At 45.7% G+C, this 13,303-nt stretch overlaps 1 protein-coding gene across 16 annotated transcripts in view; it reads right to left on the bottom strand.

Annotated features, from left to right (window-relative positions):
- Nucleotides 1-13,303, bottom strand: part of LOC122527421 (protein turtle-like) — a 235,210-nt gene that overhangs the window by 149,191 nt on the left and 72,716 nt on the right. For all 16 annotated transcript variants that reach the window (XR_006306341.1, XR_006306340.1, XM_043651603.1 and 13 more), the window contains exon 3: nt 4,041-4,087. The gene's annotated coding sequence lies outside the window, so the exon portion shown is untranslated. The remainder of the gene's footprint in view (nt 1-4,040; nt 4,088-13,303) is intronic.

Raw genomic sequence — 13,303 nt, 5'->3', positions numbered from 1 at the left:
AGGATGAAACCTTATATGAAACCCTAATATGAGATATACCTGGCTTTCTTTTCACATAGCGGATATATACCGTGTAAAAAGAAGTCGTATAAAAAAAAATCAATATTGAGGAAAATGAAAAAGAAAGAAACACGCTCATCATTGTTTTTTATTGTACGATAAGTTTGTTTTCTTACTACTGAAACAATATTGCTGTCATTTTTCACACATGGTACGAAAAATTGACGCTCGTTCTTAACGTGTTAAACACGAGTATTTATCAATAAAAGAAAAGAAAAAACAAAAGCGAAACATATTTTTCTGTAAGATTTATTTTATAATTGTATCGTTTTACCGCGCAACCGTGAATAAAGCCTGTAAAACAGACTATGAATCGTGTAAAAAGGAATATCGCGTGAAAAGGAGATTCAGGTGTGCTTGTGTTCAAATAAAATTATTTAGAACGAAAAAAGAGAAAAGCCAGGTCCATCAAAGGCGAAAGCACGTTATGAAAATTCAGAAGAGGAGCAAACTGGCAAAGAAGATACAGTTTCTGAATCAGAATTTTGTTTGCGTCTTTATCCTAAGAAGCAAGTTTGTGAACAGTGCTACAGATAAGTCCGTGAATATTGTGTGGAAGTAGTCTCAATGCAGTCTCTATATGTTCCAGTTCTTTTAGAAACGCGAAAGATAAATGTCTTTGACTTCAAACACATCCTCTCATATTAGGAGCATTTTCTTAACGTCAATTTCTCTATTTCTGTAATAAACCATAGTATCTGTAGAACCAATATTTTTCTTAAGAATATACAAATAAATGACGAATTTAGTGGTGCGAGGAAAATGTACTTGCTTTCTTTTTTTCCTAATACTTAATCATCGCAGCGGTTCGCAAACTATTCGTAAACTTATCACAGAAGACTTTTATGTGTATTACACTTATTACATAAAACATTTTGAACTAGAATGACACATAATTGCAATGTTTATATTAGAAGAATGTGAAAATGTATGTAAGAAGTAACATTTATGTTTGTGTATATCATCTTAAATAGACTGCAGATTTTTATGCATTTGCGCGAAATTGAAAGTTGCGAGAATGCACAGATAATATGCAAAAATATCTAAAACGTTTAAAGTGGAATATTTGTTACGACACATGCTAAATGAAATAAATTCAAGTTCCATTTCTTTTGTCATGCCCACGGAAATGCATGAAATATATATGAAAAAACAGTGACGTTGAATATCGCAATTTATTAATTAACGATCGACTTTAATAAATACTTTGATGATTTCTGCGAAACATCACGTATATACTTGAAGAAAAAAGATCTCGTCGATGTAATCACAATAGTTCCGTGCTAATGCTAATCATCGCAGTGCTAATGAAACTACTTCAAGATCTGGAAGTACACACGTGACATACTCGCGTAAAAGACAGCGGCGAATTGTACGAACAGTTTCGCGAGTTGCTGTAAAATGGGATCTCAAACTCGGCGAACGTATCCGCCGTTACGTCGTTCTTGATAAAAAGCCCTCCCGGGAAATCGCGCACGCTCTGCGATTACGAGCCGTGAGATCATACGGAAATCACGCTCTCTCGGGGCTTGCATTCACGCGTTCGAAATCGAGTTGAGGAGAGGGAATTCCGACAACGGAATGAAACGACTCGAGTCGACGAATCCCTACGATCCACGACGCGCAAGGACCATAATGTCGCCGGCGAGGAGGCGAGGAGGCCACCGAAATTCTCGGGAATTAAACGGAAACGGTCGGCCCTCCCACCTCCCCTCCAACGTTTTACCGAGCTTCGCCCAAATTGGAAGACCCGCGGATATTAAATTCGAGTTAACCGATTCGCCGTGGTGACTCGTCCAGCTCGACGGAACTGAAACCACTCGCCTAACTCCATAAATATCGATTTTCCCGGGAAACGATGCAGCCCATCGGGTGCGCTTTGGCGCTGTGTGTACCCAACCGCTCTTGATTTTTTAAACGACTTCGAGGTGGCGTTCGCGTTTTCCTTTTAACGGCACGCGAGCCAGAGTCGCCGGTAAGCGACGCGAGCAACGTCGTTAAGAGTTCAACCGCTCGCTACCTCGCGAAATCGAAATTTCAATACATTTCTTCTTTTTTTTTTTTTTCCTTTTTTTTTTTTGTTTGCGAAACGAAAAGCAGCGAACAAACACAAAGTTTTCACCCGGTATTTATCGTCCGTAAGCTGCGTGCGCGCGCGATTGTTTGTCGTGCCGGTTGCTCGATATAATGCGTCAACACGCCATTAAAACGAACAGCTCGCCAATTATTCTCTCCTGCTCGAATTATGGCCAGGCTGCTACGACGTATCGGCAACGGTACGCGTTAGCCACCGAAGAATCAGCTGGTGACCAATTTCGCCAGGCTCGGCGCCGGTGCGAAATCAAAAAATCCATTGTGCAATCCTCCGGGGTAATTGACACGCGCGCGTTTTCCAACAATTGCTCCCCTCGCGCGGAAATTAGCAGGCCAACTAGTATCAATTTTCGTCACACCGGGCGAAACCATTGTTCTCGGACGAACAATTAACGTCATTGTCGCTCGTTCGCCAGTCGAATGTCGCCCGAGAATTCGCTTGCGAGAACCGGGCGCCGAATAAAAACGCCGAGACCGATCCGCGAGATCGTGCCCGCGATTTCAGACTGTAAATAACACAAACGCAAGCTTGAGTTCCTTCGAGACTCCGGAGAGATCGATCCGGAAAAGAAAAAGAAAAAGAAAAAGAAAAAGAAAGAAAGAACGAGGCGACCTCGCGCGACGGAATGCGATCAAACGACGGGACGGAGGGAAACACTGGGGCAACGAGGGTAGGGGGCGGCGAGAAAAGAGACATCGTTGTCGCGACAGACTGTCCGGTAGGTTTGACGAATGGATTTCGAGGTATCTTTTCACGGTCTTTCGTCGGTCGGCGCCATCGAATCGCATCCACCGCTGAGGAACGATATTTTTCACGGATAGTGATAAATATGCAAGGGAACCCGGCGTGCCACCTGACCCGCCGACTCACCTTTGCGCTACCTCAACCGGTTCTCCACTCTCGCCTCTCGTCGATGCTCGCCCGCCATTTGTTATTTCCCGCGAAAAACGCCAGCCTGTGTTCGATCGTTTCCACATTTTTCACGAGTCATTACGGAACGAGGAGGTGGGGTAGGAGGTGGGGTTGAAAAGAGAGAGACGAGCACATCGTTTCGCGTGGCTGGCTCGAGGACCCGGCTCTTTTTGGAGGAGCATCTAACCGCTCTAGGATACTACGGCCATTAAGGATTCCATCATTTCTCCCCTAATTTCCGCTTGGAATAAAAATCGAGCTATCGTCGAAGAAGATATCGATGAAATTAGCTGTCTGAAGCAAGCTGAGTAATAAATTTATCATTAACGAGTCAAGATCGATGGTTGATCCTTCGGCACCGAGTGAAAATAATCAAAAGCACGCGACCAAATAGTTGTACACGCAAGATTGCCAATATCAAATAACGATTGCTTCATAAACGAAATCGAATGCAGTAGAAATCTTCTAGATATTCACTCTGGTGGTCGTTATTTTTATAGCGTTAACAATGTCCGTTCGTTATTCTAACGTGGAAACGGCAAGTATGCATTTCGTTTATGGCCTTAAGTAAGTATAAAGAAAAATAACTAAAATTCCATCTTCTAAATTTTTTAAAAATCTGCACCAACGTTTATGTGAATTTGCAACTTCCACGCTATATCAGTAATATTCTTCAGTACTTCAAATATCGGAATCCTTTAAAAACTCTGTCCATCTGTCGATAGTCGACCGTAAAATAGCCTGCATGATAATTTTCATCACCTTCGCCGGGAAAAAATTGTGGACAGATACAAATGATTAAACAAATCGAAGAAGCGACAAGAGAACAAACTAGACGGTCAATATCGAAAAAAAAAGTTACTCGAGTATGCACGACCATGGTCACAGCCACGGAAACCGTAATTTAGAAGCAAGTATTGACCAAAGTTCATCCTCCGCCGTGCTTTCTCGTGAAAACGTTGCACAAACTCACCTCGCTGCGACAGCTCCTCGTTCCACGACCTCCCTGCCAATTTGATCCTGCAACAAAGCAATAATACTCGAATTATCGTCGGAAGTGCTTGCTCTTTTTATCGAAAAGCGTTCGTAAACGATGCTCTCGGAAAACGAGAAATGTTGCGGCGAGGAGTGTGAAAAAATTTCGCGTGGCTGGCTGGGCGCAGCAAGCGGTAATACTGCTGCAACGTGCCACTTAATCGATCTTGGATGTCCGATGGTACGCCCGTGTGTTTTCTTACGATGGAATCGATAATGGAGCCACGGAGGCCGAAGGGAAAGGATCGGCAGCCGCATTACCAATCGACCTTTTCGCCGCTCTTCAGGATTCGAGTCTCGGGTAATTGCCGCGGCGATTACCGAGAATTACGACGATAATTACCGTCATTATGCGGCGCAGTAATTTTGGTAATTACCGCGGTAAATCGTAAGCTCCGATTGCAGTCTTTCTCTTTCTCTTTCTCTCTCTCTCCGTCGCTCCACCGACGATAGATAACTTCTAAGACACCTAACCAACGGCGGCCTGATGCGAGACTCGCGTGGTATCTCGTTGCTTTTGTTTATGATAAACCAATGACCCTGCAAAAGACGAGCTCCCTCCCGGTGGGTACCATTCTCCTCGAGCTCGCGTTCCCGCCAATCCGCAGAAATTTATACGAAAGCTAATTAGCAACGGATTTCACGCGCCGCAACGAGTTCTCGGCTGCAACAACCCAGGCCAGAGACCCGATTAACCCCCTCGAAATTTGTTTCGGCCGGTTCGAGCGCGCGATTTAGTCAATCGACTACGAATACAGCAGGTGCGACTCAAACACGAGACTAGCGCAAGTGCGCAGCCGGGCCCGACTTAAAACCCGAGGTGACCGATCGTAGTGAATTCGTACGAAGCACGCCGGCTACGTTTCCGCTATTGCGATCAAACAAACGTCGAGCATTAAATCGATGCACCGAGCGGGGCGCCAAACTATCGCCAGCGGACCGGAAACTGTAATCGCGTTTCCATTCCATCGTTCTCCGAAACCATTGAAGTACCGTTCCGATCTTTTGGAAATCCCACCGTCGAAATCGATACCGTGATACCGAGCCAACACGACAGAAATATCGCTGTTTGTTCCGCGGGTTTCGTTGATCCGTCAAACGCGCGCCAGCTTGCTAATTAATTCGGGGATTTTACGTTTACAATCCCCCGGGGGCCTGTAATAATTCGGAGATTCGCCCAACGAGAAAGGCTTTTGTCGCGCGACTGCGTGTCATCATCATCGCGCGGCAATAAACAGAAAACTGGTCGTGCACGTTTCGCGCGTTAATGAGGGTTCGAAAAGCATCGGCGAAAGGAAATGTGTAATGGAAGCATCGTGCGCTTCGATGCGACGGTTTCCGGTTGACCGGTCGTCTAAAGAGACGAATTATTGCAGAGATGAAAACGTCGAGTCTCCGGTGGGGGAGGGAGGGTGGGGGGGGGGGAGAAGAAGGTGTACAGGAGAGCAAGCGGAGCCGCGAGAATGATTAGCGGCTGTGAGGGGCGGGAAATGACGAAACGCGACGCGGGCGTCGATCAACAGGGGAGTTTACAGGGTATCGTCTAAATAAATGAACGCGAGGCGCGAAACGAAAAGGCGCGGCAGTGTGGGAGGGGGGAGGGTGGCGGTGGAAATTAAAGAGGAAAGTAGGAGAAATCGAGGAACGCGTTTATCCGGGAACAACGGGGCGGAAATGAAAAGCAACCGGAGGCATCGAGAGCGCGAAGTGGAGCAGCGATGTCAATGATTCGGAAACGATCGATGAAATGACAGTTTTCAGCGCGTCGCCTGGCGTCGTGTTGCGTCGCGTCGCATCGCGTCGCAGCCACGCAGTGATTGCGCATAGTGTGACTCGCGTCCATCAACCTGACAAACGTCACGAGCGATGCAAATGGCCGAGGGCAGAGCGTCGCGTGCCTGCATTTGGTGGAATGCTAATTCGCGCTAAACTCGCACATTTTATTTTTCTCTCTCAGCCCCCCCGGGGGCTGCGTCGTAACACTGTCGGCTAGGTTGCGTGACGGCGAAATGTTCATCCGGATGTAGCGGCGCGTTGCAACAAGTGCAACCGCTACGTTTCAAGTCGAAATCTTACGTCACGTACCTGCATATTTTATTATAAAATAACAATGCACAAGTACGAAGAAAATTTTATGTTTGTGAAACTAACTGGGCGTTGAAATGTTATTTTCTTTCAACAGCTATCCCCATTCCTTCATTAATACGTGCGATATTGAAGTTCGCCATTTTTTGACGCGGCAATAGATCTTGGAGCAAACCAATTCTAAATCTTTCAACACACACGATGCAAAAGTTGTCGATGAAGTTGGATAATATTTGGCGAACAATTCAAAAATTCTCAAACTCTCGAAACTTACTCCGCTCTGGTGTTTTCGTACCTTGATCAGTTGGTATGAACCAATATTGATCTTTGAAATATTTATAACTATAATGAACACGAAGAAACGAAGAATCATTAATAAATTGATATTTTTAAATAAAGTTATAAGAGACAGAAATATATAGAAATAAATATTAATTTTATTCGAGATTTGGTAAAATTTGCAATGAAATTAACACCTGTAATAATCAAACAGACTTTATTCTTGTCACGAATTAATATCAATATTAATGTCAATTTTATACAAACGTGACACATTAATGTTTCGATTGCTCAACATTTCGATTATATTTTAACGTATATAATTTACGACACGTTATAAAAGGCTACTTGCCCGTAAATAAATGAAACGAAATTTCATTTGTTACTGTACAGACTTTTCCTGTCGCTGTCATTAAACTTCCACGCTCCGTCAGAGTGGCACGGATAATTTCAATGACCGATGCAATCAACCAAACACATATCGCCAGCATTTTTATCTTTGACGCATTTCCCTCGTGTCCAGGCTACGACGTAAGGAAAGGGAAACATACGTTACGGTACAACGATCGTTCGTGGAAATTCGAAAGAGCTATGAAAGTTTTATGACGGGACGGGCAAAGCAGACAGAGGAGGATGCACGACAGGGTTGATCGGCCGATGGTCACGGTCGCGCGATTCTTCCGTTTCATTACGCGAACGGACCTGGCCCGTTTGAGCGGCGTGCCCCACCGGGACCGGGAGCTGCACTCGAATTTTTCGAATATCGTGACTCTGGGAAATATTTGCGGGAACAGGGGAAAAAAGGCAGCGGTACAGAATGGAATGTTCCTACGGCCTGGAGGCACGCGGTATAACGAGATCTTTCAACGCCGTGGCAGTTCCCACTGGTTGCAGCATGGTTCGGATTTGCTACGCCGTCGGCTCGTAACCACGGTTCTGAAAATTGCACAATACCCTCGAAATCGCTTCCCGATGACTGTGAACGCGATTGGCAAAGAGATCGTCCGCGTAACATCTGTCGTGACTCGACATTCTCGGCGATATCGAGATTCACGACGCGACGCGGTTGTTCCTAATTTGGGCACTTCTGGAAACGAATTCAAAACGATTTCGCTTTCAGAGCGGCGCGTCGGCTGGTTAATCCGGTTAAAGCGGACGGCGAGTCGCGCCGAGGCGATAAATCAAAGCTCGCTTAATAATGAAATTCAATGCGCTCCGGTGCCGGTGTCGAGCGAGTTTTATCAAAAGCGTCTATTTATCTTTCTTACGAAACAGTTTGAGAACGGTTCGCTCATAAACGGCACCGGCCGGGGAGAGATTCTCGGCCCCGGCCCCCACGTTGGCCCGTGCTTCCTCCACCAGCACAGGGAACTGGGTCGCCGAGATTGATGGTTTTTCTTTTATCCTTGAGATCTCCAAATAGAACGCGGCGGAGCGGGGCCGCGGAGAAGGCATTCATAAATTTCGTAAACACGCCGTCCAGGTGAATGCCGTCATCTCCGCGTCACGGAATTTTAAATCGCGAGTGCCGCGGTCTCCGTGCGACGATCATTTCCGGCGGTCGAAGAAGAATTCGGCCACAAGGAGGTACAACCGGATGTGGTGGCGGCACACACTCGCGAAAGAACAGACGAATTGGACAAAGTGACCTGCCGGAATCAGAAACTCCCCGATGAATCCTGCCCGTGACCAGCAGCGGAGGCGGTACGGTTCAAGGGCCGTGAAAGCGATTCGATTTGCACAACCGGCCGCTGATTCTACTCTTTCATCAAACTCTCCCCCACTGGCTCTCGAGCCGGCTCTTCCACTTTGTCACTGTTCGCGTCTCGCGTTCTCGTAATTTCTTATCGGTTTCACCGGCGCGAATCTAGATTCGACAAAGCCGCGAGGAATCTGGTTTCGTAGAAGGGCGGCGTGATCGACACGCGAACGCGAGCGGAAAGTGGAAATCCAAATAGAGAGAGAAAGAAAACAGGAAAAAAAAATTGAAATACAGAGACAAACAGAGAGGACGCAGAACGGATGGCAAAGGCGAAAATTGACACGGGGGTGCGTCAAACGAATTTCGCTTTAAAATCTCGCCTCGTGCAATTAGCTCGGCTTGCAAACGAAGAATTCAGGTGGACGTGGTGAGGGGGGGGCGGGGGGGGGGCGCAGCGAGTGGGATAGAGTTTACCAAGTTCAAATCGAATTCATTGAACGGCGTCTATAAATACGCTCCGATCGCGATGATCAAACGCGGTGATTCCGATACGCTCGATTCGTCGCGGACGCTCTTGTTTCCATCGTTCCAGAACGATCGCGCGATCGAGAACGAGATTCGACCTCAAAGCGTCGCAACGAGAAAATTAAAGAGTCGGGGGCCGGGTGATACCGGCGTCGGGTAACGCCGCGCTATCAGCGTGTATCGCGACACGCGAGACCTGGACAAATTTTTCACCGTTTTCCCTAATGATCCGTCCTCCTCTTTCAAACATTCCGTTCCCTCTTCCCCGTCGCCCCTACCCTTCAACAGCGTGATTTACAGTCGAATCCCGATCGACAGTTGGACTCTGGTTCGTCTCTCGTCGCTGCAAATCGCAAGACAGGCGAGAGCCTTTCTGACGTTTCAAAGTCTCTGCCCAGAGTTCCTTTCAGTGCTGCCACTCGAAGGAACCACGAGCGAGACTCGCTTCCGCGTATGTGTCGTATTTAATCCGCGTTTTACGCCTCGCTGGCTTCGAGCCTGATTCAATTACGAAGCGAGACTGGTTAGACCCACTGTCGACTCGTGTACACACTAACGTCGATCCACCTTGTTCGCCGCTCCTCCTCGACTGTTGCTACCACCACCCGCCGCTACCCTCCCTCAAGCTTGGAACTTCCAACCTCCGGAATACAGAGAATTATTCCCACAGACGTACAAACGTGGCGTTTCTGCCAAGTGATCCTCCGGCGAACACCTCCTCCCACCCCCACCCCTTCGAAACATTTCTCTGACTACAAACGGAAAAGGAATAATAGAGAGTGCTACCGAGATTGCATGCACGAATTTTCGCCTCCAAACATCCGCCGCAATCCCTCGTGATAGTTTGACAATACCGTGGCTTGGAAATTAATTTCCGTCAAACGTTCACGAGCTTGACGCGATGATACGTATGTACGTACATATCTACTCTCGCGCGATCACGATCTCGCCCTCGTTCCGTGGAAAGACTGACCCAGAGTAAATACGTATATATGTTTCAGGTATATTGGTGATTAACGGACGGCTTGTTTTTCCTCTATTTCTCCCTAGTTCCGGGAATTTTCGAGAAAACTCGAGAAAGATACGTGCTAAGCTTTGCAAGTTCAAATCAAAAGCATCGTTCTCGATCAAATTTTTGGAGTTTATTTATTTTTGTATCTAATATTCAAACGTAATCTACGTGGCCCGTCTTAGGAAGTTGGCATGAAGAAAACGTTGGAAATTTTTACCGTCAGGATTATTAAATTAACTAATTAATACAATTTAACTCCTACTTGTGTAAAGTTGTCGGGATACAAATAATTTATACAGGGTGATTTGAAACCCCGGAACCGTTAATATTCATCGAGAAAAGTAAAAAATTGGAGGAGAAGAAGATTCTATTGGCAGATGTTAAGAGCAATAAGCTATTATGAAGCAGAATGAATTTTGGCATTGACTTTTCATCGTATCACCTATCCCGCTTGCGAGATTATGACTTACTGTGACTGGCTATGACTTACTGGCCGTAATTTTTACTCTACTGGCATTAAATTTACTCTTATTAATAATCTATTTTTATCGAACAGATTGAGAAGACTGTGAGAGAAACTTGCGTGGAAATTTTCCACACACGTTGAGTCCACATTGAACAGAACTGTTCGCGAAAAAAAAGAAAGACAGCATCGTGTCCACATTGAAGCTCGCAAATAGTTCGCTGGCAGATCACAAGCAATTACAGACGAACAGATTCTTTGATGCACCGCCTCTCGAGCCAATATTATTCACTGTTCGCAGGAATGTCCATACTGCCAGCAAACACGGCTTGTGAATATAGCAGATCCAGAAATATGTTTCGAGTTTGCGAACGAGCCATTTGATGTACCGGCTACAAAGTGAACAGTGTTTCCTGTTCGTACGTAACTTGCTCGCAATCCTAGCGAATTTCTCACGTACCTTTCTTCATTTTTCTATATTTATTATTTTATAATATATTGTATCTTGAGATTCGTCCGTTCAGTAATAAACATCGTTACTACTATTATTAATCTCTTAGCTGTTTAAAAAGAAAATTACGAAGTTTTGTAGGTAATATTAATTAAGTTAAACGATAAAATTATTGATTTTTCAAAAAAAAAGCAATCAATGTTATTTCAATTTTACAGCAACTGCACATACTCGGTATTTGACGAGTATCACCGTCGTTCTAGCGGCACAATATAGATACACACTTTTAAAAGCAGCACCACAGCTAAGAGGTTAAAGTTAATCGATCACTTTGACGACTCGTTACGAAAAATGATGGAATAAGCTCGTGCGCTAGCTAGTGATTACTTCCATGATTACGTCCTCTTCCCAGTTTTTTCAGTGACGAAGGAGCTTCGTAACGGGAACAAGTAACAAGGGTAATGTTTACTCAAAGATACAGCGAAGTCGCGGCGCGGCGTGACGCGGTGCAGATGTGGGTAACTCGACGTGTTGAGTGCATCAACGTACGGAGCACGTTTGTTACGTTACCAATTCTCCGCGAGAGGCCGTCTGCAGGAAATGTAGCGGCTAATGGGTCGAGTGTGTTTGCGAAGTGTCCAAGTATAAACGCAGGTGCAGCCGAGTACGGCGCGCGTGCTAATTTTAAGGTGTATTTGTGTACTCGTTGCAGGAAGTGCGCGCGAGTTATGTGTCAGCAGCCGAGCCCCTCGGCACTCGTAAGAGAGGAGGACGCCCGCTACCGATATTTTTCTTTCTCATGCTTCTCCTTCGGAGCACCTATTATATTTTAAGACCGTTTTAGAATTATTCCTACTTCAAATTTACCGAATGTGGGTCTCTAAAGCGACGTACACAGGTTTATAATCCACGAGTAGAACGATTTTTCGTTCGTTCCGTTGCTACTTATAGCATCGTCGTGTAACATTCGCATCAAGATCGAGAGGGTGTCATGAACTTAAATGCCAAAACTACGAAAGCGTGTGTAGGGGAAAGTTTGAATGAAGAAATTGAAAAAAAATTCCACTCCGCTAGTGACAGAGTTAGAGAATTACATAAAACGAAAGGATTAAAATACACTAGATATTAAATTATACAAAAAAAAAAAAAAATTTCCTTGTGGTTGTCAATTCTTTCCAAAAATACGATTCGATACGAAGCGATTGTTCGATAAAGGTGTAAGCAGGTGCGTGTAAACGAGTTTATGCAAATACGCGACGTCCGCTGGTTTCACGGTCACGCGAAAAAGAATTATCAACGTTTTTGGTTGTCGGTATCGCACGCATCATAAAAATCCGGAAGCGCAAGGAAGCGCTCTGTCCATGGGGGAAGCAGCAGCGTAAGAATTTCCTCTCTTCAGGGGTCGTGAGCAAAGTTGACCCAGACAGAGAGGCAAAGGGGAGAAGAAGAGTGAGGAATACTCGTGGGGATGAAAGGTCGCGAGGGGTGAATTCCTTCGCGGCGGTGGACGGGCCGGGGGGTTAGGCCGGCAGTATGGAATTACGAAGTTTAAGATAAAATGGATTCGCGGAATCTGAAATAGAAAATTCCCTGGCTAATACCACTGCGGGATTCTCATTCTCTTCGTGTGACCTTCGCCATTCGGGGACTTCGGTTTTCTTCGTATTCGAGGGAGCGTCCTCCCCCGCCGCGCTATAGACAAAGAGGAAAAGGGGAATAATCGAACGTAGATGAAATCGGCCGAGTTCTTTCAAGCGATCTCGCACCCGTGTGCGTTCCTTTCCTTCCTCCCTTTTTCCCGGATCAGTTCGATCCTGTCCTTTCAACCACTCAAATTTTCGATTCTACGCCTCGACCAACGCATGGTGACGAATTTCATTAAATCAGACTAATTTTCCTCCGTTCTCTTTCTCGCTAAGCGCCCGCCATATAACCCTCGAAACGAAAAACTCGAAGCGGAAAACACGAGACAGCAGGAGAGTGGCGGTTAAAAAACAATGGACAGGCTGAAAGAAAAGCGGAACGGCGAGGTTGAAAAAGAGGAGGAGAAAGAAAGTGGAAAACACGAGGAGAGGCGGTCGAGGGGGGCACGAAAATTTAGCCGACGTTCGCATAAATTAATAAGATACTTCTGGCAGCGGGGCGGGCGAAGCTGACGTCACTAGCAGCCGGGGTACACAGAGTTTCAAGTACAGTGGAAAGCAGCCACCAGTGGGGAAGAAGGGGTTAGCTGAATTATATCGGAAGCCACTAACACACCCACTTTTCCCAGTCAACGTGCACGGACTCCTTATACCCATTGCATCCGGCACGCTTTCACGCTAATCGGATTTTTGTACCCCCCCATGGTGGAGGAGAACCAACGACCAGAGACGAAATTGTCCCTCCCAGATAATGCAGCATACCAAAGAGAACCAAAAAAGAAAGAAAGAAAGAAAGAAAAGAAAAAGAAAAAGAAAAAGAAAAAGAAAAAGAAAAAGGAAAAACTGTGGTCGAGCGAAAGTTTAGGTTGAAACGGAGTGGTTGTCGGCATTGAGTGAAATAGCGGACCGTGCTTTAAATCCTTTTAACCACTACAGGAAACGTGTAGCCCGATAAAACAAGCGCTCTATAATTCGGCGACGAACAATGATCGTTGTTTCGCATCGATTCGCAATCGATAATTCGATCGAGGATTGGCGATC

This window comes from Frieseomelitta varia, unplaced genomic scaffold (genome assembly GCF_011392965.1).
Source record: "Frieseomelitta varia isolate USP_RPSP 00005682 unplaced genomic scaffold, Fvar_1.2 scaffold_217, whole genome shotgun sequence".
In the NCBI taxonomy this organism is placed as follows: domain Eukaryota; kingdom Metazoa; phylum Arthropoda; class Insecta; order Hymenoptera; family Apidae; genus Frieseomelitta; species Frieseomelitta varia.
The sequence above is the reverse complement of the archived record's forward strand: the minus strand, read 5'-3'. Positions and strand labels throughout refer to the sequence as shown.